Consider the following 20,599-nt stretch of genomic DNA (forward strand, 5'->3'; position numbering starts at 1 on the left):
TTACCTTCTTTTATTCCTAGAATAAATCATTGTACTGTGGAGCAGGTTATAAATCGTCTTCGGTTTAGCTTCCTTGTTTGGAGATGCCACTTTTTATTAGAGATCGGTATTTATGTAAAGAAACTGAGGCAGTTTCGGGCCAATGAACCCGGTTTGGAATTTTTATGCACAACTTCTAGGTTTTCTTTCTAAGTTTAACTGGGACTTGTTTGAAGTAGCAAAAGGGCAAACTTCCCGGGCCTGAAGAGTGTTCAGTATTTCAGTCTGTGGACTGTCTTGTTAGTGGGATGCTCCTGCTCTGTGCTCAAGAGTGCTTTTATGGTTGCAATGTCAAGTAACTAAGCAAAGCAGCAATTCCTCTTTCCCTGTGAATATAGGCACTTGTCTTTTCCCTCTCTTGTAGGGCTTCATTTAGGACAAGTTTGGCTGGTTCTTCCTTGCTGCAGCCTGTGACCCGGCCACATAACTTGGGAGAACTTCAACGTCAGATAGAACAACAGCTCACCTTAAATGCTTTGCAGTAAGCTTAATATTGGGGATATATTCAACTACCCAATGCCTTTTCATGGGTGTCACTCACCACTTGTACACTGGTGGTGTGCTCCTCACGCCAGTGGTTGGCTTCATTCAGGAGCTGGTGCTGGGTAATTGTAGAAGAGGATTAATTAATGACAGCTCTCGTGAGTTCATGGAGATGTTTGAAGTCTCCTATGGTGCTATTGAGCAATCCTCCTGTCTCCTTGAGGACAGAACTCATAAATGACTTTGAGAGAACATGTATGTGACCTGGACTGGACTAATAACAAGCTTATGAAAGTACAGGGCAGAGGCAGAGCAAATTCCTGTGTGCTGCAGTCAAAGTGGCGTCTGTTAGCGCGGTGATGGTGAGTTTGGTCTGCCCTGCACTTGATGCTGGATAAGGCAGACATCTCTCCAGTGCATGGTTTCCTTCTGTGGCCAGGATAAAGAAGGCCCATTTGTCTCCTGTGTGCTTGCAGAACGAGCAGTTTGAGAGGTTAGTGTGGACCTACCCTTGCTGTAACAGTCAGGGAAATAAGGACAGAAGTGGCCCAGGCTTGGAATGCGCCTTCAGCACCGGGTGAGCCTGGTTGCAAGGCCTGTGTCAGAGCGTCATCTGTAAGGGAGTCTTAATGTTGTATTTCAGCGTGTGGCAAGAACCTGTCTTCTAGATGATGGTCAGTTAAGTTCTCAGAACTTAAAGTTGCTTCTTAAAATTGTAACTTTTGTTATAACATCCCACATGTTTCCTACCAAAGGAAGTTAAATGCCCATGTTTGGAATGTAGAACAGAACAGTGTATGTCTGGTCACCCTGGGCAGAGATTTCAAGAAAGTTTCATTTTGGTTTGACCTTCACATCTCTGTTACATCACATTCCCCCTCGGAAATGGGTGCTTGGGCCCTGTTCTGCCCTATGAGGTGTGTGCTCTGGAGGGTGTTATCTTGGGGGGGGTAAAGGACACAAACAAAAAACGTCTTGTGCTTCCTTCTGACCAAAGTGCCTGGAAGCATTGCAGGAAACGGAGCCAGCCCAGAGATGCTGCGTCATGGGAGTTGGGGTTTGGGAACCTGTTTCCCAAGGTGAGGAAGCACAGTTTACCAACAGCCAAAATCACTGAAGAGTCAGAAACATCTGTATTTTAAGAAAACACCATCTTCTGAACTAAGTCACCTTATGGCACAGAAAGCTTTTAGTTTGCCCTGATCTGGGGTAAGGAGAAATACTAGATCTTCCTATAAGAAGTGGTGTTTGGTTCCTGTTCATCCACAATATACTTGGAAGCTGGCATATCAAACTGAAAACTGCAAACAGTGCTTTTTCCTTCTTTTTTTCATCAGAATAAAGCAAGATTGGAAGTTGCTTGTATGAACTGTTGCATGGAGACTTTCTAAAATGTCCTTTCCTCTTTTCCAGATTCACCACAGATATGCCTGGCCAGCTGCTCTGCTGCTCCTGTGCCTCAGCACTTGCTGCCCTGTGATTGCAGATAACAAGCATAAGAAGTGATTGCAGATAACAAACATAAGAAGTGAGTTACAAAGTTGGGGTGAGTCTCATGTGGCTTTGATATTCTGGAGCATCTCAGCATGCAACTCAAAAACCAAATCCAGGGAAGACACTGTAAAAACCTGTAACTTACAGCCAGGGTACATGAACTATCTGTCAAGCCTGTGGAAGGATGCTTAGAGACCTGAATGCAAGTTCTTGAATTCTTATTCATTATTTCCATTTAGTTTTCTTTTCCTCTCAATTTTGTCAGCATTTTTCATCTGAAGTAACTTCTCTGGAAACTTGCATCCATCACGTACTCTCCCTGGCTTTATTTTTAGAACATACATGTTGAGCTGAGAAGTAGGTAGCTGCAGTGCTGCTTGTCAGTGATGAATATCTGCAACAAGGAAATTGGGTAGGATTGAAGTCAGGGAGAGTACAGACTCCTCTGTGGTGAGCTGAAGCTTCTCTAAAAGAGCTCAGCTCTTCTCCCAGTAGCAAAGTTAATGTGCTCTGTATATATGTACAGTTTGTTCCACTGTGACAAGTAAAATGCAGGCTAAATCCTGTTCTAAGTGACCTATGAAATGAGCAGAAAACTCACAAGTGAAGATGTTGGGAAAGTTTTTCTCTCTAGAACAGTGAAATCAAAAGGAATAACATTTGTAGGTGAAAGTGACTGATTCCAGTATGGATACATACCTTGATTTCATGGAATGGGCAAGTTAAGAACCATAGAATCCCAGGTCGGAAGGGGCCTCAAAGATCATCTGGGCCAACCTTTCTAGGCAAAGCATGACTTAGACTAGATGTCCCAGCACCCTGTGCAGCCCAATCTTAAAAGTGTCCAGTGCTGGGGAATCGCCACTTCCCTGGGGAGATTATTCCAGTGGCTGGTTGTTCTCATTGTGAAAAATGACAGTCCTCTTGTGTCCAGTTGTAACCTTTACAGGAGGAACTTGTGACCATCACCCCATGTCTTTTCCATGGCATTCCTTGTAGAAAGGGAGTCTCCATCTTTGTAGCCACCCTTTAAATACTGGAACATGGTGATAAGGTCTTCCCTGAGCTGCCTTTTTTCCAGGATGAACAAGCCCAGCTCACTTGGCCTTTCTTCACATGGCTTCCCAGGCCTTGGATCATCCTTTTGACCCAGAGCACATTGATCAAGTGTTCTGATTTGGTGAAAGCCATGACTCTGAGAGCTCTGTGAGTCTGCTTGGAACAAGGTGGTTTTGGGGTGTAAATAATGAGTACTACAGGAGCGAAACTGGCACTGGGTTTCTTTATGGACTTTTGAAAAAACATACAGTGACAAACTCGTTTTCTGCTCAAGTGTAAGCCAGTGCAGACAAAGCGATGCTGATTAAGTAGTTGGGGAATTAAATTTAGGACCATAATTGTGCATCGTTGGAAATACTGTTTCTATGTTTGGACAAAATGATGTGACAAACCAATTCTTTCTGAATGGTAGTTTCCACTTTGAATTTTGTATGTGGGAAGCTTAATGAGCTCTTGCCTTTTGGTAATTTCAGTTGAGGGGGGGACAGACAGACAAGGATTTCATGCTTTCAGTAGCTTCCAGCCTGGAGGAGAAACTACCTTCAGTTTTGCTTGATATGGTATCTCAAATTATTTTGCAGCTTCATTTTTTTTACTTTACTTTTTTTGGTGTCAGTATTAGGAGTGCCATGAACTGCTTGACAAGTCTTTGGTTTGAGCAGTCCAGATTGGTGCAGTACAGTGCTTTTAGTATCTTAGTATGAGTCCAACAGAGACTGTAGTCATTTGACTGTGCTTCATTCTATGTTCTTTTGTCTTAAAGATAAGCCCCTGAGGTCTGAAGCTTTGTGATGTTGTGGAGGGTTTCTTTTGTGACTGAAATCACCCTCTTGTTTTTCTTTATCCTTCCTGTAATGTGTCTGTGATCTTGGGAACTCTTCTTTAATGTATCAAGATATTTCCAGGGGGTTTGGGATTGTAGTGTTCCTTTTCACTTGGGGGAAGCTTTTACCAAGCTCAAGATGTCTGATTTATTCCCCCCCCCCCAAACTTACTCACAGATGAGGATGTGGATTCTTAGCTCAGACTGCCAGGCAGCATGCATGGTAAGTGATGTAATGAGGAGCTCTGCCTTCTACTGTGTTAAATAGAAAAGATAAGTTGATAATGTGTTACTGAAATCCCTTATCAATTCTGAGACACTGTAAAGTGGTGCTGTCTCAGCCGTGGATCTTGTGGCCAAGCTACCTGTGCTGTATCCCATTCTTGCCTGCTTTTATCCTTATGTATGCTTAAATGTAATATTTAAATGGTTTTCGCATTCCATGACTTCCACTTGCCCATATTCCTGTAAGCAGGCACCCTGACTCATGGCATTACTTCTTCAAGGAGCATTTGTGCCTTCATCTGTGTATTCCCTGCCATAGGATCCAAAAACAGAGGTGAGCTAGCTGGACTTCTTTCCAGCTCCAGTGAAACCAGTGCTTCCACTCGTGCATTCATGCTGAGGAAACAGGCATCGTCCATGCGAGTGAGGAGTTAGCTCTTGACTCTGCCGGGTTGTCCTGCAGTGTGCTTGGTGAACCATTTCCAACTTGAGGAATCTGGCTTTAGGGGCACTTTGTTTTCCCTGGACAGCATAAATGAACAAGATCAGCAGTGACCACTGGTTAAATGGTTAAATTCTTGGCTTGGAGTTACTAACACGGTACATCTCCGCTGAGCTCCCCAAGTGGTATGTCGAAGCAGCTTTCCGCTTAGCAGTCGATCAAGTCCATGGTAGTATTGGATAGACCTGGACTAATGGTGGCTTGGGCAGAGAACATTGTGCTTCTAAGCAACTGGAGTTGACTGTAGAGGGGATTTCTCTAGGTGGGGCTGAAGGAAGCTAGCAAGGACCAAAGTCTTGGATGCCAAACACAGGGAGACCTCAGTGAAAGCTGTAGGTGCCTCTGTTGTTCTTTGGCTGCGTGTTGAAAGGTCCTGATGATGTGTGGTAGCTAAATATCCTCCTGTACACAAAGCTTTCTAGTTGTATTAGTCATCCATCAGGCTTCTGGATTATTTAAGGGCAGAAGCTCTCCTTGAAGAGCAGCAGTATCTATTTGTAGAAAGGTACATAATGTGAAGTGCAATTCCAGTGTGTTAGAGCTACGCTGCTTGAGATGTTCTCAGGAATGCTGCCTCTCCTGCTGTAGAATCACAGAATAGTTAGGGTTGGAAAGGACCTTAAGATCATCCAGTTCCAACCCCCCTGCCATGGGCAGGGACACCTCACACTAAACCAGGTCAGCCAAGGCTTCGTCCAACCTGGCCTTGAACACTGCCAGGGATGGAGCATTCACAACCTCCCTGGGCAACCCATTCCAGTGCCTCACCACCCTAACAGGAAAGAATTTCCTCCTTATATCCAATCTAATGATACTTCATGATTGTAAAGCTGCACTGCCAAAGTTCTGTAACCTTAGAAGGCATCTAGTTGGTCTAGGGACATGAACGGTGATGGTGTTGGAGCCCCTTCTCAACTTCTTCCACACCTTCTGTTCAGCGCAGCTTACTTCAACTGTTAGGTGCTGTTCTCCAAACACTGATAAGCCTCAAGGAAAAGGGGGCAGTGATCAAAAAAGGTGCTCCAAGGAAAAAAATATTCTTCCACTAGGCATGGGGGAACCCCTAACTTAAATAGTTAATGACCAAAATCATCTTCTGTAGCTCTTCAACTTGTACTGACTTGATCCAAGTCTGAAAATGCCCAGACCTGAGCTGGTCCGTTTTTAAGCTGTAATACATCTATCTCTGCTTGTTTATGGAAAATCTTTGGGAAGTCACTGCCTAGAAAATTAATTGCAACACAGCATGATTTTGTTCTCATAAATGTAAAGAAAGCTCAAACCTTTGTGGCTTTTGTAGTGTGTATCGGCTCACTTCATTGTATACTAACCCCAAAACTAAACTAGAGGTTTCACGTTGTGTTTGTGATTCCCTGGCTGGCAGAATGCTGGGTCTTGCTTTTGCAGTCTGGCTTTTATGTAACTCATTGTTTTTGCTCAACTGTTGCAGAGAGTCTGTTTCCTTTAGCAACAGCCAGCAGATGTTTAGCTGAACAAGACTTAATTCTTTAAAATTGACCTGTAAGAAATGTGTGAAGGCGAAGATGGGGGTGGAACAATTGTATGTCAGCATGATTCCCATTTCCTTGCTGAAACCCAGTGCAAGATTTGCAGCTCCATTGGAGCCCTGATGGATCCTTGGGTGCTGCGGTATGCTCTGTGGCCTTCTCCAGGGGCTTTAGTATTTCTGTAAATGTGCTGTTGGGGGAGTGGGATTGAGCTGTCTAATGAGAATTAGCATTGCTTCGTCAGTTAGCACTGTATGGGCTAAGTCTATCTTTGTAGCGATAGGACAAGGGGTAATGGGTTTAAACTGAAACAGGTGAAGTTCAGGTTAGATCTAAGGCAGAAGCTCTTCCCTGTGAGGGTGCTGAGGCGCTGGCACAGGGTGCCCAGAGAAGCTGTGGCTGCCCCATCCCTGGCAGTGTTCAAGGGCAGGTTGGACACAGGGGCTTGGAGCAAGCTGCTCCAGTGGAAGGGGTCCCTGCCCGTGGCAGGGGGTTGGAGCTGGGTGAGCTTTAAGGTCCCTTCCAGCCCAACCCAGTCTGGATTCTGTGATCTGGTGGACGTGCTACCATGCTGATCCTGCTAGGGATTCCGATTATCATGGGTAGAGAAGTGTGCGCTGCAAATGGCTTCAAGGTTTCAGAGTTGAAAGATCTGCTGCTTTAAAGATGCTTTTGTTGGAAATAATACTTAGCTAGGGCTGGAAATGCTTTGGGCCCCTGTGTGGATGCTCCAGTCTTCCCAGTTAGGGATTTTGGTATATGTTAGCCTTGGGTTTGCTTTGTTTTTTCTGAAGTTCTAGATGCCTGCCAGAAAATTTTGGCATTGCTTAAGCAGGAGGTAACTTGAATGTGTCCTTTTCTACTAGGATGTGAGACTGGTACTTGAAGTAGACCTCAGACTCCTTTCCCTTGTGCTGCTTGCATCAGGTTTGTGTTTCCAGTAGTCTTCAAAACCAGTGTGTGGGGATACTTGCAGTAAGGCCCTGCTGAAATGAGCTCACAGGCCATGTGCCCGCTGGGTTCTACTGCAGTTGGTGGCTGTTGTCATCCTTGCACAACAAGTTGAATTTGTTTCTCCTGTAAGTACATGCTAGATAGCTCCTTTCCAAAATGCTACCAAATTGGTTTGCTTACCAAATATCTGCCAGTTTGGAAATTCAGCATTTCCCATCCTGTTTTCTGCTGGTGGGATGGGGAAGGAGGTTCTGCCTCGAAAACATGTGAGGGTGGAAGATGTGGCTACAGCTTCAGTGAAAGCTGTTGCTACGGCAGTTAACAGAACTGAAAGCCTGTTCTTGGCATTCTGTTGTACCACAGGATATGGGAAGAGCTACTGAAAATTAGCAGGAATACGTGCATTTATTTTAAGGTGTTAGAAGATCATAAATGTCCAATTGTCTGCAAGTTCTTTAGGTGTTAATTTAGTGGAACAACCATGTGTGACAACCTGCTGCTGCTGGAAAAGATGATGCCATGTATCGGTACCTTTCTCCAGGCTATCTCTCAGGCTTTTCTTTAACCTTTCAGTAGGGATGCAACTCAGAAGCCTGATGGAAGGCAGTGCACTTCTGGTGTTGGCTTGTGGAGAGATCAAACAAGTGCCAGAGCCAGTGAAATGGAGAGACTTGAGGGTGTTTGGTGGGTAGAGGAGCAGCAAGATGCTTTTTAGGGTAGCTAGATGTTATATGGGATAAGCCATCTCATTCGTATGTATGAGGCATGGCTGTTGTGGTAACCTAGAGGCTACTCAGCTCTTCTGACCAGCTTATTTCTGTCTCCTTCAGCTGACTCACTCCCAAGGAGACACGTAAAGCCTGGGTTAGAATCCAGCTTTGTCCTTCTTGTACCTAGGACATAGGGAGGCGAGAACAGGTCAGATTGAGGAGTAGGGAGGCAATGGTGTGCTCAGGCTCTGCTCTGCCTGACCCATCCGTGGGGATACAGGTTGTAAATCTCTCCCTTCCACCCAGCACCAGGCTTGGGAGTCCTTGGACTCGGTGCTTCCCTTTGCTTGTCTGTTGTGTGCTCGCTGGTGCTGGGGTACTGGTGCTGGTACTGCTTGGGAAGCTGCCTCGTACCTCACGGGCAGGGTGTTCCCCTGCAGCTGAAGATCACTGACCCTGATCTACGGTTGCCAGCTCTGGGAGCCTCCTTTGGGCTGGAGTTGCCTAATTTCAGTTTTTAGCCTGTTTCAGCCTGGCTGTTGAGCTGCTGAGGCTGCTCTAGCCTAGGCTAATCATGGTCTGTTACATCCCTGGGCATGGGGTGGAGGAGTCTGAACCACTCTGTGATGTGGAAGCAGCTTTTCGGACCTGTGGGATGCTCTAGGGGAGTGGTGGAGCCATTTGGGGATTCACCTGAATGTAGCCACCAGGAAGCACATGGGAAGTGGAGAGAGAATGTTACTGGCATAAAGCGATGGCTGTCTGAGAAAGGTTTGCTTGCTGTTTACATCCCTTGGATCATGAGAAATCTGGAGGTAAATGCTTTATTGTTTCACTTCTAAGGTTTTGGAGATTTTTCTCATCACCTTGAACTCTCTTCAGTGCTTCAGCACTTGCAGTTGATGGAATATTGAAAATGTCACTTGTGTATCTGAGCTACTCTAAGATCAAAACCAGAAGCAGAGTACATGTGGAGCTTTGACTCGCACCTGAACTCTGGTAGTGCTGTCCTAAATAGATCTGTGAAAGCTGTTTTTGAGCTGTGCATGGAAGCTTTGTCTCACTGATGGCTTTCTTGGGGGAAAAAAACCCACCACCAGGAAAAGAGGTATATCTGATCATCACATAGCTCAGGTTTGGGCACGTGAATTGGAAAAACTCATATAGTATCAATGACCTTTCCTTGAAACAACCAAAACCCACTGCTAACGTGTACCTACCACAGTAATCTGGGGCATAATTCCTGTAAAAAGGCTGTCATATCTTAATCCTTTTATTTCCCCAGGATGCCAGTGTATAAGAGAGAACAGAGGATATGTGGATGTTGCCCCCTGTATTTGGTAGCATTTCAGGGGAAACCAAAAGGGTCCAAGCAGCAATTAAGTGAACTCTGATGTGGTTGAATCAGTGATGAACGGTGGCTGCTGTAACCCAGCTGTGCTCAGATAAACCACTCCTGAAAGTGGCAGCTTTGGTTTCCTTTCAGAAGTCCTTTGGTGTGGGAGGACCTGCATCCTGCTCTGCTACATTTGCACTTGTGCCCTGTGGAAGAGCAGACAAGCTTCAGACAGGAGCTGTCCTACTTGCTGTCCCGCAGCTGCCAGGTGATGGTAAGCCCTTTGTAAAGGCAAATACCTGGTTGCTGTCAGCTTTTCTTCCTCAAGCAGCAGCAGCAGGTTTGCAGTGTTGTAGTAAATCACTTGAGAGAGTGCAGGTAATGAAGTGAGGTCTCCAGGGAGGCCGTGGCAGCTGTTGGACATCTGACTTGTACTTTGTAGATGTGGTCAATCAATGATCCATCACAAAGAAGGGTTTGACTATACTTAGGTAGGCTGTCTCCATTTCCATGTGCAGCTTTACCTTGTCTGAGACACGTCCTGCAGAGGGATGATGGCCAGACCACCATGGTTGAGTGTTTATTTTTCACTTTAATGTTGAGTCTTCAGATGCTTCAAATGCTAGGAAGTCCAATTTTTAACATTTCCTTTAAAAGGCAGCAGATGTCAGGTTGTCTTCAGCATCCTTCTCTCCTAAACTTTCTTCTCCAGTGGAATGAGAATCAAATCTGTAAAGTGTCTGTGATAAAAGAGTTCTTCCAACTCTGGTTCTTTTGCATAGTGATGGAAATGTCACAAAAAGAAAAGTCCTTTCTGACGTAGATGTCCAGGTTGGCCATGCTGAAACTGTATCGAGTTTCATTTTATCTGAGATTCTGTCTTTGGGGAAGTAGTGCTGGTCCTGTGGGCAAGGATGCTGGTTAACCTCAAATGAGCTTTGAAGGTCGCAGCTTTAACAAGACAATGAGATACCTCACTTGATGCAGTGTTCTACGAGCCATGGGTACCAGACCTGGATGATCTTAAGGTCCTTTCCAAACCATTCTATGATTCTCCCAAGGTTAGAAGGAAAACCCTGCACTGGAAAACAAACAAACACTTCCTGGTTTAGATCATGATATTAAAACTAATAGGGTGGAATAAGGTGTTGTCTCTTTTCTTAACAAGATTAATGCTTGTGAAATAAATGCTAAAGCTCAATGTGAAGAAATCTACCAGCCATAACTGGACCAAGGCCATGTGTTACAAGGCAAAGAAATGTTGTCAGGATGTGCTTTGCTTGGCTAAAAACTTCTGCCAGTACCTGTGTTGCATCTCTGTTTTAAACTAGAAGCTTAACTCTGCGTCTAGGTGAGTGTGAAAGAGTAGAACAGATTGCTTTCTGGTTCAGCTTCAGGGACCAAGGACCTCCTCTGATCATCGTTCCTTGCTTGCTGTTTATTTCTTTGCTGGGCGTTGGCTTCAGTTTCTCCTTTTGCTAATGCAGGGGAAACCATGAGGTGTTTTCTCATCTCTGCACCAAACTCAGATGAGTTGCTGTAATCTTATGACAGGGACTTCGTTTGGGTCTTGAGAAATCTTCAGGCTTCTTTCCACAGTGTCTCTGATTCTGAGTCATTACAGGATGGGAAACAGAACAGTATGGAGCTGCACTGAGCTGTGTGGTGTGGTTGATGCTCTGGAGGGAAGGGTTGGGATCCAGAGGCACCTGGACAGGCTGGAGAAGTGGGACCATGTGAACCTCAATGAGTTCTGCAAGGCCAAGGGCAAGGTCCTGCCCTGAGTTAGGCCAGTCCCCAGCACAACCACAGGCTGGGGGAGACTGGATGGAGCAGCCTGAGGAGAAGGACTTCAGGTGTTGGTCCATGAGAAGCTCCCCATAACCCAGCTTCAGTGTGTGCTTGAGTTCAGAACCCCCCCGTGTGCTGGGCTGCACCCCCAGAGCGTGAGCAGCAGCTCAGGGAGGGGATCCTGCCCCTCTGCTGTGCTCTGGGGAGACCCCCCCTGCAGCCCTGATCCAGCTCTGGGGCAGCAGCACAAGAGGGACCTGGAGCTGTTGGAGCGAGGCCAGAGGAGGCCATGGAGATGCTGTGAGGGCTGGAGCAGCTCTGCTCTGGAGCCAGGCTGAGAGAGCTGGGCTGGGGCAGCCTGGAGAAGAGAAGGCTCCTGAAGGGGAGACCTGAGAGCAGCTCCAGTGCCTAAAGGGGCTGCAGGAAACCTGGAGAGGGGCTTGGGACAAGGGCCTGTAGGGACAGGCCAAGGGGAATGGCTTGAACCTGCCCGAGGGGAGACTGAGCTGAGCTCTTAGGCAGAAGCTCTTCCCTGTGAGGGTGCTGAGGCGCTGGCACAGGGTGCCCAGAGAAGCTGTGGCTGCCCCATCCCTGGCAGTGTTCAAGGCCAGGTTGGACACAGGGGCTTGGAGCAAGCTGCTCCAGTGGAAGGGGTCCCTGCCTGTGGCAGGGGTTGGGACTAGACAAGCTTTAAGCTGCCTTCAGTCCAAACCATGCCATAATTGTATGGAACACAGGAATGGGTTAGATGCTAGCAAAACAGGAGGAGTACCCACACAGCTAAGCTAACACTTAAGTAATTCCTTGAGGAATGGAGCAAAATACTTCTTTTTGTTAACCACAAGAGTGTTCTCTGGCTCATTCTAGGTGGTATTTATAGTTTTAATGGTAGTGCCTTGCCTTTCCTTCCTAATAGATTGCTGGACTGCAAGTGGGTGGAAGATTTGTTTGTTTTGGCACAATATTCCCTTTACATAGGCATGTCTCAAGTTTACAGCAAACAGAGGAGCCAAGCCATGAACTGTGCAAAGTCCTTAAAATGAGGGAAGGGAGAGAAGTAGGACCAGTTGTCATGTAGTATTACCTCCCCAAACCTGAACCATCTCTGAGCTTATTTTCTCTTCTAGCTTGCAGTCTCTTTAAGTTGACCTTGCTCCATCAGATGCAATGTGAATTTGAACACTTGTCAGTGCTGCTTGTTCCTGCTGCTTGCAGTTGTTGCTCGATACTCAACGTGCTGTGGGTTGGGCATTCAGTGTCCTCATTTTGATGTTGGGAAGCTTTGGTGGTGATCCTCTTCTGGCACTGTGCAATTCGAATCTAACTGGTCGTAACCAAACCAGCAGAAGTAGCTAAGGTGTTCACTTAGTGCCTGAGTACTGTTTCTTGACCTGAGAATCGAGTATCAGGTGGTGAGAAGGCACTGGGATGCAGATAAGGGGTTATCAGTAATGGCAGCAGAAGTTGTCATGAAGTAAATCCACTGCCATGACCATAGCACAGTGGTGTCACCGAGTACATGTGGCTTTGATAATGAAAAGGCTGGACATGGCTTTGGTGCCGTTGTTTGTGAGTGAAAAACGGGGCTGCTTGGCAAACTGCAGGCACCAAGTGCCCTGCTGTGAGGGACAGGGTCTGGGCCCTTGGCATAGTGGGGGGGACCCTGTTGCTGCCCATCTTCAGGCCTCCTTTTTGTGGAGGCAGAGGTTGCTCTGGTTTTCCATGGTGTGCAGGAAGGTTTTGGATTGCCAGATGTCCTTGCTGGCTTTAACACCCTCTCGCGTGATGGGAATGTCAGCCATCACCTGGCACAGGGTGGGATGGTGTCTGGCTGCCTCTGGTTGGTTGGGTACAGTCAAAGGAAAAAGCTCCAGAGCTTACCTTGAGACTGTGGGTCTGAGAAACCAGAGAGTATTTGTTGCCACCTTACGCTGCTGGTGCCCTCCAGATGTGCCTCAGTGTGCTCAATGGTTTTGTATGGGATGCCAGTGTGGGAAGGCTGCCTCTCCTAATGCTGCCTTACCTCACATAGCCCATGGACATCATCTCGGCAAATGGTCCCGGTGATTTCTATGAAGGAACTGCATCTTGTGAAGCATGAGTGGAAAAATGATGGACATGGGACAGTGTATGCTAAGAAGTGTGGAAGAAGCTAAAACACCCATCCATGTGAAGGTTTCCAGTGCATGAAGACCTTTAAGTCAACGTGCTGCCTTCAGATTTGAGGAAGAAAAAAACCCCAAACCAACCAACAACAGAAACCTTCACACATTAACAGTTTTTTAGCTGTGTGGCTTCTTATCTGGAGTCTTGATGGCTTCTGCTTGGCTGCGCGCTGTGGGCTGGTTGTACCAGCTACTTTCTTACCGCTCAGAGGAAATACCCAGGCACAAACATTGACTTTCTGTGAACAAACACAACTGTCTCGCTGTGTACATTGGGATTACTGTGTCTAATGGCTCTGCTGAGGAAGTGCGGGTTTTATGGAGCTGATGATGTTTGGGTGGGTGTAGCCAATCTTGCCACTATGGGCACAGAACAAAACAGTAGCCAGGGCTGAACCTTGCACTGGGGAGGAGGTGGGAGGTAGCTGCCAGCAGAAGGGCTGACCTTTGCTTTATTTAAAATTAAAAGGTTCAATAAAAATCAGAAAAGGCAAGAGCCTGGCTTCCTTCACAAGGCTCCTCAGAGCCCCTAAGCATCCTTTAGCTCTCCTGCAAGGGGGATGAACTTCACCAGTGGATATTTTGCTTGGTCTGGATGTAATTCTTGGCATCTTGATTGCATAGGCCATCCATATCAATCTCGTCTGACTGCTGAACTGCTTCTTAAGGGTATGCAGCTGGGAGAGCCAAACCCGGGGAGTTGTAAATCTCGAAGAGGAAGGGAAGGGTTGTTCTTTCTATGCCATAAGGATGCTACCCTGTAGGGTGGGGCGGGGGGGAAGTGTTGATGTTTGTTTTGGGGCTGTAGCACTGCTGCAGTGCTCACTTGATGGAGTTTTTATAATCCCAAAATAGGAAAGGAAGACAAATCACTGCAGCAGCCTTCAGGCTTGGAGTGTAACTGTGCTTTAAATATTAAACTCTGTTAGTTTTTAACATAAGTGAGCTATGCCAGTAAAATCCTTTCCTACAAAACAAGAGGGAATGAGAGAGTGAGCCTATGGCAGGGAACTTGGGTGCTGCTGTGCCCCTTCTTGGTAGCAGCTCTGAGACATGTTTCCTTAAGCTGAAGCAATGTATTTATGAAGCCCAAACAAGCAGGAGTCCTGGTTCTTAACTTTTCAGCTACCTTGTGCTCTTCAACCTCTGCATGTGGTCACAAAGTTTGTCACCACTGTTTGCCTCCAAATAAGCAGCACATTAAAGGCTGGGAGAGATTTCTCTCTGTATATAGGTCTCAGGTGCATAGTTTCCTCTTTGAGACATAGTTTAGTTGCAAGCAAAATATTTAGGTAATGTCATTTGAATTCCTGCCAAACATCTAATTATATGAGCGATGGCATGGGCTGATCTTCTGTTCCATGCCTGCTGGAAAAGGCAGTATCCTAAAGTAATGAGAAGGTGAAGTTCAGGCATTAAAATGAAAACATATATGCATTAAATCATTAAGTATGAAGTTTTTTTGTGATTCTTCCCAATACACTAGTTGTCTCTGCTTTTGGCATTACATTATTATCTGTGTTTTGGTAAGAGATGCTGATATTCCTGCTCACCATGTCTTGCATCACTGCATTTCCATTTTATTAACCAGCTCTTACCAGAGTTTCTGGTGATGAGCAGTCTGGATACAGGGGCCAAGTCAAGTCTGTTGGGCAATGTCGAGAGTCTGAGGGATGCATCCTGTGGACTTGGCAGGGTTGTCTGCTTCCTCATTTTCTATGGGGCCTTTGGGCTTTGCCTGCCAGTCCAGGTCTTGAAGTTTAGCTACAGAGGCTGTGCAGAGTATATACTTTTGTGACTTTTACCCACCTACACTGCTGTTCTTGGTCATATTGCCTTCTCATAGGTTTCCTTTCTGTGTTCTCTTCGTACGAGGTGGTGAAGAACAACTTCCTCAGTTTCAGTGATGCTAAATACATCCCTGCAGTAGGACATGGGTGCACATAGTCTCTTACAGCCAAATTTGCTTAGGCCCTTTGCTGGTGTTCATCCCTGGAGGACGTATCTACGCTGGGGTGAATCTTGCCTGATATGGCGTGTGTTGGGTCTTAGTGCCTAAACCCTTGCACTGAATTGTGTGGTTTAATAAAGCTTCTTTCTGAAGCCACCTACTTCTGATGCACCTTCAGAACTTTATTCTTGATGTGTGGAAGTGGTGTTTTCTCTAAGGCTTTGCTGCTTTGTGTAGTGGACACTGAGAGCACCCCTACACCTGTACTTAGGGCTCAGTGCTGTGGGAGGCTACAGTAGTTTTCCTTTGTCTCCTGAGGTGCAAATGTTCAGCAGCATTAACATGTTTTACACTGACAAGACACAGCACGTGCTCTTCCCTGTCTAGCAGTCTTTTGATCTTTGCAGCTATGTAGAATAACAGAATGGTTTGGGTTGTAAAGGACCTTAAGATCATCCAGCTCCAACCCCTGCCACAGGCAGGGACCCCTTCCACTGGAGCAGCTTGCTCCAAGCCCCTGTGTCCAACCTGGCCTTGAGCACTGCCAGGGATGGGGCAGCCACAGCTTCTCTGGGCACCCTGTGCCAGCGCCTCAGCACCCTCACAGGGAAGAACTTCTTCCTTATATTTAACTGGTACTTCCCCTGTGCAAGTTTAAACCCATCACACCTTGTACTATAGATGTACTGGGCATCTTTCTTTCTGTGTGCTGGATAAAACCAAGATCTGGGTGCACTGCTGCTCCAGACCAACAGTGAGCATCATTTTTGTCTCTGCTCAATCTGGCTACAGAGGCTGAAATCCTGAATCTGGTCAGTGGCATCTGAAGCTTATTTTAGGAGCTGATATAAGCCTTGGCAGAGGTTTGGTGTCCCAGTCTGTGGTAACTAATCTGCTTGTTTGTCTTTGCTTTTTGAGGTGCCTTGGGTATTGGTGAGACAGAGGAGAGGCAACCTGTTCCCGTCAGGCAGCTGCAAGCCCCTTCTGGGGACCTGAAGCTCTGCTTGAGTTGTGGAACAAGGTCCTGCATCTGAATCCCACTTTATTGCTGCTTTATAATGACACTTTTTACTGATACTGGGAGGCACTTGACATGAATGTGTTCTTCCACAGGGGGGTAACATACCTGATGGGTGCTTGTGTTCATCTCCATGCATGGCCAGCACCTCTTTGAATTACTCATCTCCACCTGGGTTTCACTAATGCAGCTTCTTCCTACCCCTGGCTGTCCGGAGGTCTTCAGTCTTCTTTGGCCCTGTTTCCTGAAGTTCACAAGGAGATTTCTTCTAGTAAGAGGCTCTTCCCTGCCCCACATACAGACACACCATGAAAGCTGTGTTGGCTCTGAAATTGATACTTGCATTCCTTTCTGAAAGCAGAAAAAGCCCTTCATGGTTTGGATGCTGCAAAAGGGTTTTTTTCTTATGTTTAACTGCCAAATCTACCAGTCTTTTCAAGCTCCCTGAGCCTGTCTGCAATTCATCCTCCAGGCTGCTTTTCCTTGCCAGGCAGTGCACAGATAAAACAATCGCAGATTACTGAGGTGCATCTGTGTTAAATCATGCTATAAATCTTCCAAAATGATGTTGCTGCCGGTGATCCAGAGCCCAAGCCACAGTGGTGGTTGTCTTGTTGAGCACTTTGCTCATCATTGACACCAGTAACTGCAAACTACATCCATCGACCACCACGGATACACCTGAATCTGCCTGCTGTGAGTTATTCCTTGAAAATGCACATGGCTGTCTAAAAGTCATCTCATCCCCGGTGGGCTTTGCCCCTTTCTTCTTCACATCCGTTGCCTGAAAGGAAGGGGATGGTGTAGGTATACCTGCAGCTTGTGTTTTGCTGTTAAGCAATCTAGTATTTTAAGGTGAAAAAAATGCAGGTGTATGTGATGCCTGCATATCAGAGAAGAAAACGTCTGGCAGGGTTCTCATCCTGCCCCAGGGCTCTTGCAGACCCTTTGCTACTGCCAGATTGTTTCTCTGTAGCACCCTCATAAATCTCTATTTCTGCTGGAACTTGATCTCACACAGCCCCATGCAGCCTGTTTTGCAAGCAGAGATGCTATCCTGAATGTCAGGCTTTTTGCCAGTCTTTGAGAAACCTTTAGAAGACAGGATTTGGAAGTGGGGGTCGGTTACTGTGCTATCAGGAGGCAGATCTCACAACCCTCGCGTGGTGGAATGGTTCCCTGCCGGGCCGCCGCAGATGCGGTGTGGGGCTGGAGCTGCACAGGCAGCTGCGTGTGGGCTGCACACCTGCATCCTTCCGAGGGGCTTGGCTGGGGTTTGTGCCGCTGACTCCTGCAGCGAGGCTCAGGAGGTGGAGGGGAGCTCATCTGGCAGGTGCTCTTTTCTCTTCCCAGCCCAAAAAATAACCTAAAATATGCAGAGCTCAGGTTTCATTAGGGGATTTTTTTCATTTTATTCCAGTGTTCATTTATCTGTTCCAGCATAATCCAGCTCTTCCTAAATAGCACCAACCCTCTTTTCTGGCAGGTTGTGGTCTGTAGTACTTTGCTACAGGAACAGGTTTCCTACAGAAGCTGTGGCTGTCTCATCTCTGGCCGTGTTCAAGGCCAAATGGAACAGAGCCTTGGGTGACATGGCCTAGTGTGAGGCGTCTCTGCCCATGGCAGGGGGTTGGAACTGGGTGATCTTAAGGTCCTTTCCAAACCAAACGAACCATTCTATGATACAGAAGAATATGAATGCATGGCTACTGGCATGTGCTGGGCTTAAACTCAAATGAGGAAGAGGAGTCAATGAATCTAGCTTTCATCACATAAACCATTTCCCTGGAAAATGGTCTTTTCTTTGACTCTTTTCATGTGGAAGAGCTAAATTGTGACCCAGATTGCTTTTCTTTCCCTCCCTTGCATTCTTGGCTCTCGAGCTGCGCTTTGGTAGAGGGTATTGAGAGTAAAGTTCAGGAACGAACCTGGGTGCTTGGATCTCTCTTGAGATCAACTGAGACTCATTTGGAAAAGTAACTTGCCAACATATTTAGTTGAGGATTATACAGTTAATGTGTTTCAGCACGTTCACAAGGTCTTCGAGGAAAAGACTTAATGGAAGTTCACTTCCCTAGGATGGAAATTGGTGTGAGTTCATTTGGGTTCATCCCTTTCTGTAAAAACTGTAGTTGTAGGATGTCAACTTGACAGTCCTGTGCATTCATGAGTAGTGAATGACTGTAGTGATTTGCAGTTGGCCATCCTTCTCCCTTCCCAGCAATTTAGACTTAAATACTGTTCCTAAGCCTCAGAAGGCGTTTTTTCCTGAACAAGGCTATCTGCACAAGCCAAAGATTAAATTGTTGGGTCAAATGATTCAACAGAAGCCACTTGTAGTGTTTAAAAGGCTTTTGCAGCCTTCAAAGTTGGAAAGAATCTCCAAGTGTGGGACATCTGACATGACGTGCGCCTTCTTGCGTAGCCTGCAGCCAGCTTTGTCAGTGCTGTTACCAGCTTTAACCTGCAACAGGGACTTTCGACCTCCCTTTTCAGTTTTTCTGTTGCTTTTCACGTGTAGGACACTGAAACCAAGTCAGCCTAGTGCTGTTTAGGAAAGCCCAGGTAAAATACCCGTCTCCTCTGCGTGGAGGTACTGTTGGGATAGAGGGGGTAGTTGAAATACACCCCCATAATAGGAGGCTTACTGAGGGAGTAGTAGAAGACCCTCTAGGAAATCAGAAAGCTCTTGAATTGGAGATAAAAAGGCAAAAGGAAGTATATTTCTCATGGCTGAGTGCAGGAAGCATTCAGCCTCTGCATTCTCTTTTTCTACTAGTAGGTAGCCAAGCACCAGAGCAGGTCCTCTTCCAGGTCAGACCAAGACAGGCTATTTGGTTATCTATGATTTTTCACCCTTACAAACAGGGTAGAGCTCATAACTTTTTAATGTTCTCTTTAGTAGGACAGCAACTTGGCCAGAAGTGAGTAGTGGGGGGGTGGCTTTGGAAACAGACAGTTTTCTTGGAGCCAGTTGGAAGGTAGTAGTGGGCAGTAGCAGGACAAGAAGCGGAACGTCTTGTCCAAGACAAGGGAGGGAAGCGATAAGCCAGTGAGATGAGAGGGCATGAAGGGACCTGAAGCTCATGGAGATGTGTGTTCACACAGAAGAGAGCAAAGCTGTGAGAAATTTACTAATTGTGGTTTAATATAGGGAGAGCATTGACGTCTAGGAAGTTGTTAGTGCATGCAGTAAAGCAGAGGCCACCAAGCCAGCTTGTTCCTCTAAACTTAAGCATGTAAGCTAATAAAATGAGTTGGCAGGTGCTGAGAACATGAGTGAACGCATCGTATCTGCCCTGGTTTCAAAATGCGCCTCATTACCTGTATCCTGCCTGCTCTGCCTTTTCCAGAGGGCGAACTGTTTGTCCCCATCTGTGGCAAAGTGTGGTTTTCTACTGCTGAAGGCTCTACTTTTTACACGGCATGAGGGTGGAAGCTGGTGATCTCATATCCGTATGTTTATAACGTGTCAGTTGGGAGCCCTGGAGGATTCTGTAGTCTTTGAAGTCATGTGGGAAGTAGCAGATCTTGTCTGGAAAGCACGCTCCAGATCAAGAGTCTTACAAAAAGTATTAGAGGCATGTGGGGTGGATGTTGGAAAATCCAGTGAGAGGGCATGTACCTTGTCCTAAAGCAATGCTTGTGGAGCTGCTTTGAGAGACTGAGTTCCTGTTTCTGTAGAGGGAGGCATGAGATCACCCATCCCAACAGAAAATTGGGCTTTCTTGTAGGTCTCTTCTTAACAGAAGGAAAAAGGAATTTAGGGCTGAACACCCTCTGTTTGTGAGGGTGTTGATCCATCCCCCAAACATTTGCAGTTTGATTTCTAGCCTATAATGCGTCCTTCGTGAATCAAAACTGCACACAGGTGTGGATCAGGTCTCCTGAAATCGATGTGAAGAAAGGGGGATTCATTTCCAGTTTCAGTTGGGACAGACTTTCTGAAATGGTGCCACAGCCCAGGACTTTGACAGCTCTTGGTCTTACCTTGAAAGGGTCTCCAGAGTATCTCAAGTAGGTCAAAGATTTCCAGTGCAAGGGAAGCAAGCTTTCTTGAAGGGTAGGAATAAGCATTGCTTTGGCTTCTTCATACCAGTCTTCTGTTTGCATTGGCCTACTGCTGCTTTCAGACCGAAGGACTTCGCTGAGGAGTCTGGATGGCTGTGAGCAATGTCGCTGTGCCATAATGAGTGCTTGGTAAGTGATTAAACCTCCGTCATGCTAAACTCTGCTACTGATCACAGTGTGAATGGCAGCTGCCTTCAACACCACCTAGAGCTGGTTTGTAGCTCTGGCTCTGTGATTTTATCAATGGAGGTGAGGTCGTGATTTTGATCTTGGGTCCCAAGTGTTCTGAAGTGTGTAGGATACAGTTGGTTTGGGGTTTTTACTTAGTAATTTCCTTTCAAGCCTGTATCTTTCATTAAACAACTGTTCCCTTGCCTCCAACTATATTGCAGTGAAATGAATACTGGAATTGAACTGAGTCACTGTTAGGGAAATATCTTCATGCAGCTTTGTTTAAATGGAAGTAACTT

The 20,599-nt window shown here is 46.3% G+C and overlaps 1 protein-coding gene across 5 annotated transcripts in view; it reads left to right on the plus strand.

Annotated features, from left to right (window-relative positions):
* Positions 1-1,935: 1,935 nt before the first annotated feature.
* Positions 1,936-20,599, plus strand: part of CSNK1G1 (casein kinase 1 gamma 1) — an 88,228-nt gene continuing 69,564 nt past the window's right edge. For 2 of the 5 annotated variants that reach the window (XM_061349870.1, XM_061349876.1), the window contains exon 1: positions 1,936-2,068. The gene's annotated coding sequence lies outside the window, so the exon portion shown is untranslated. The remainder of the gene's footprint in view (positions 2,069-20,599) is intronic. The other 3 variants (XM_061349874.1, XM_061349871.1, XM_061349875.1) reach the window with 3 other exon arrangements.

This window comes from Neopsephotus bourkii, unplaced genomic scaffold (assembly GCF_033783945.1).
Source record: "Neopsephotus bourkii isolate Nb327-2 ecotype Australia unplaced genomic scaffold, CSIRO-AGI_Nbou_v1 NB_463, whole genome shotgun sequence".
Taxonomy (NCBI): domain Eukaryota; kingdom Metazoa; phylum Chordata; class Aves; order Psittaciformes; family Psittacidae; genus Neopsephotus; species Neopsephotus bourkii.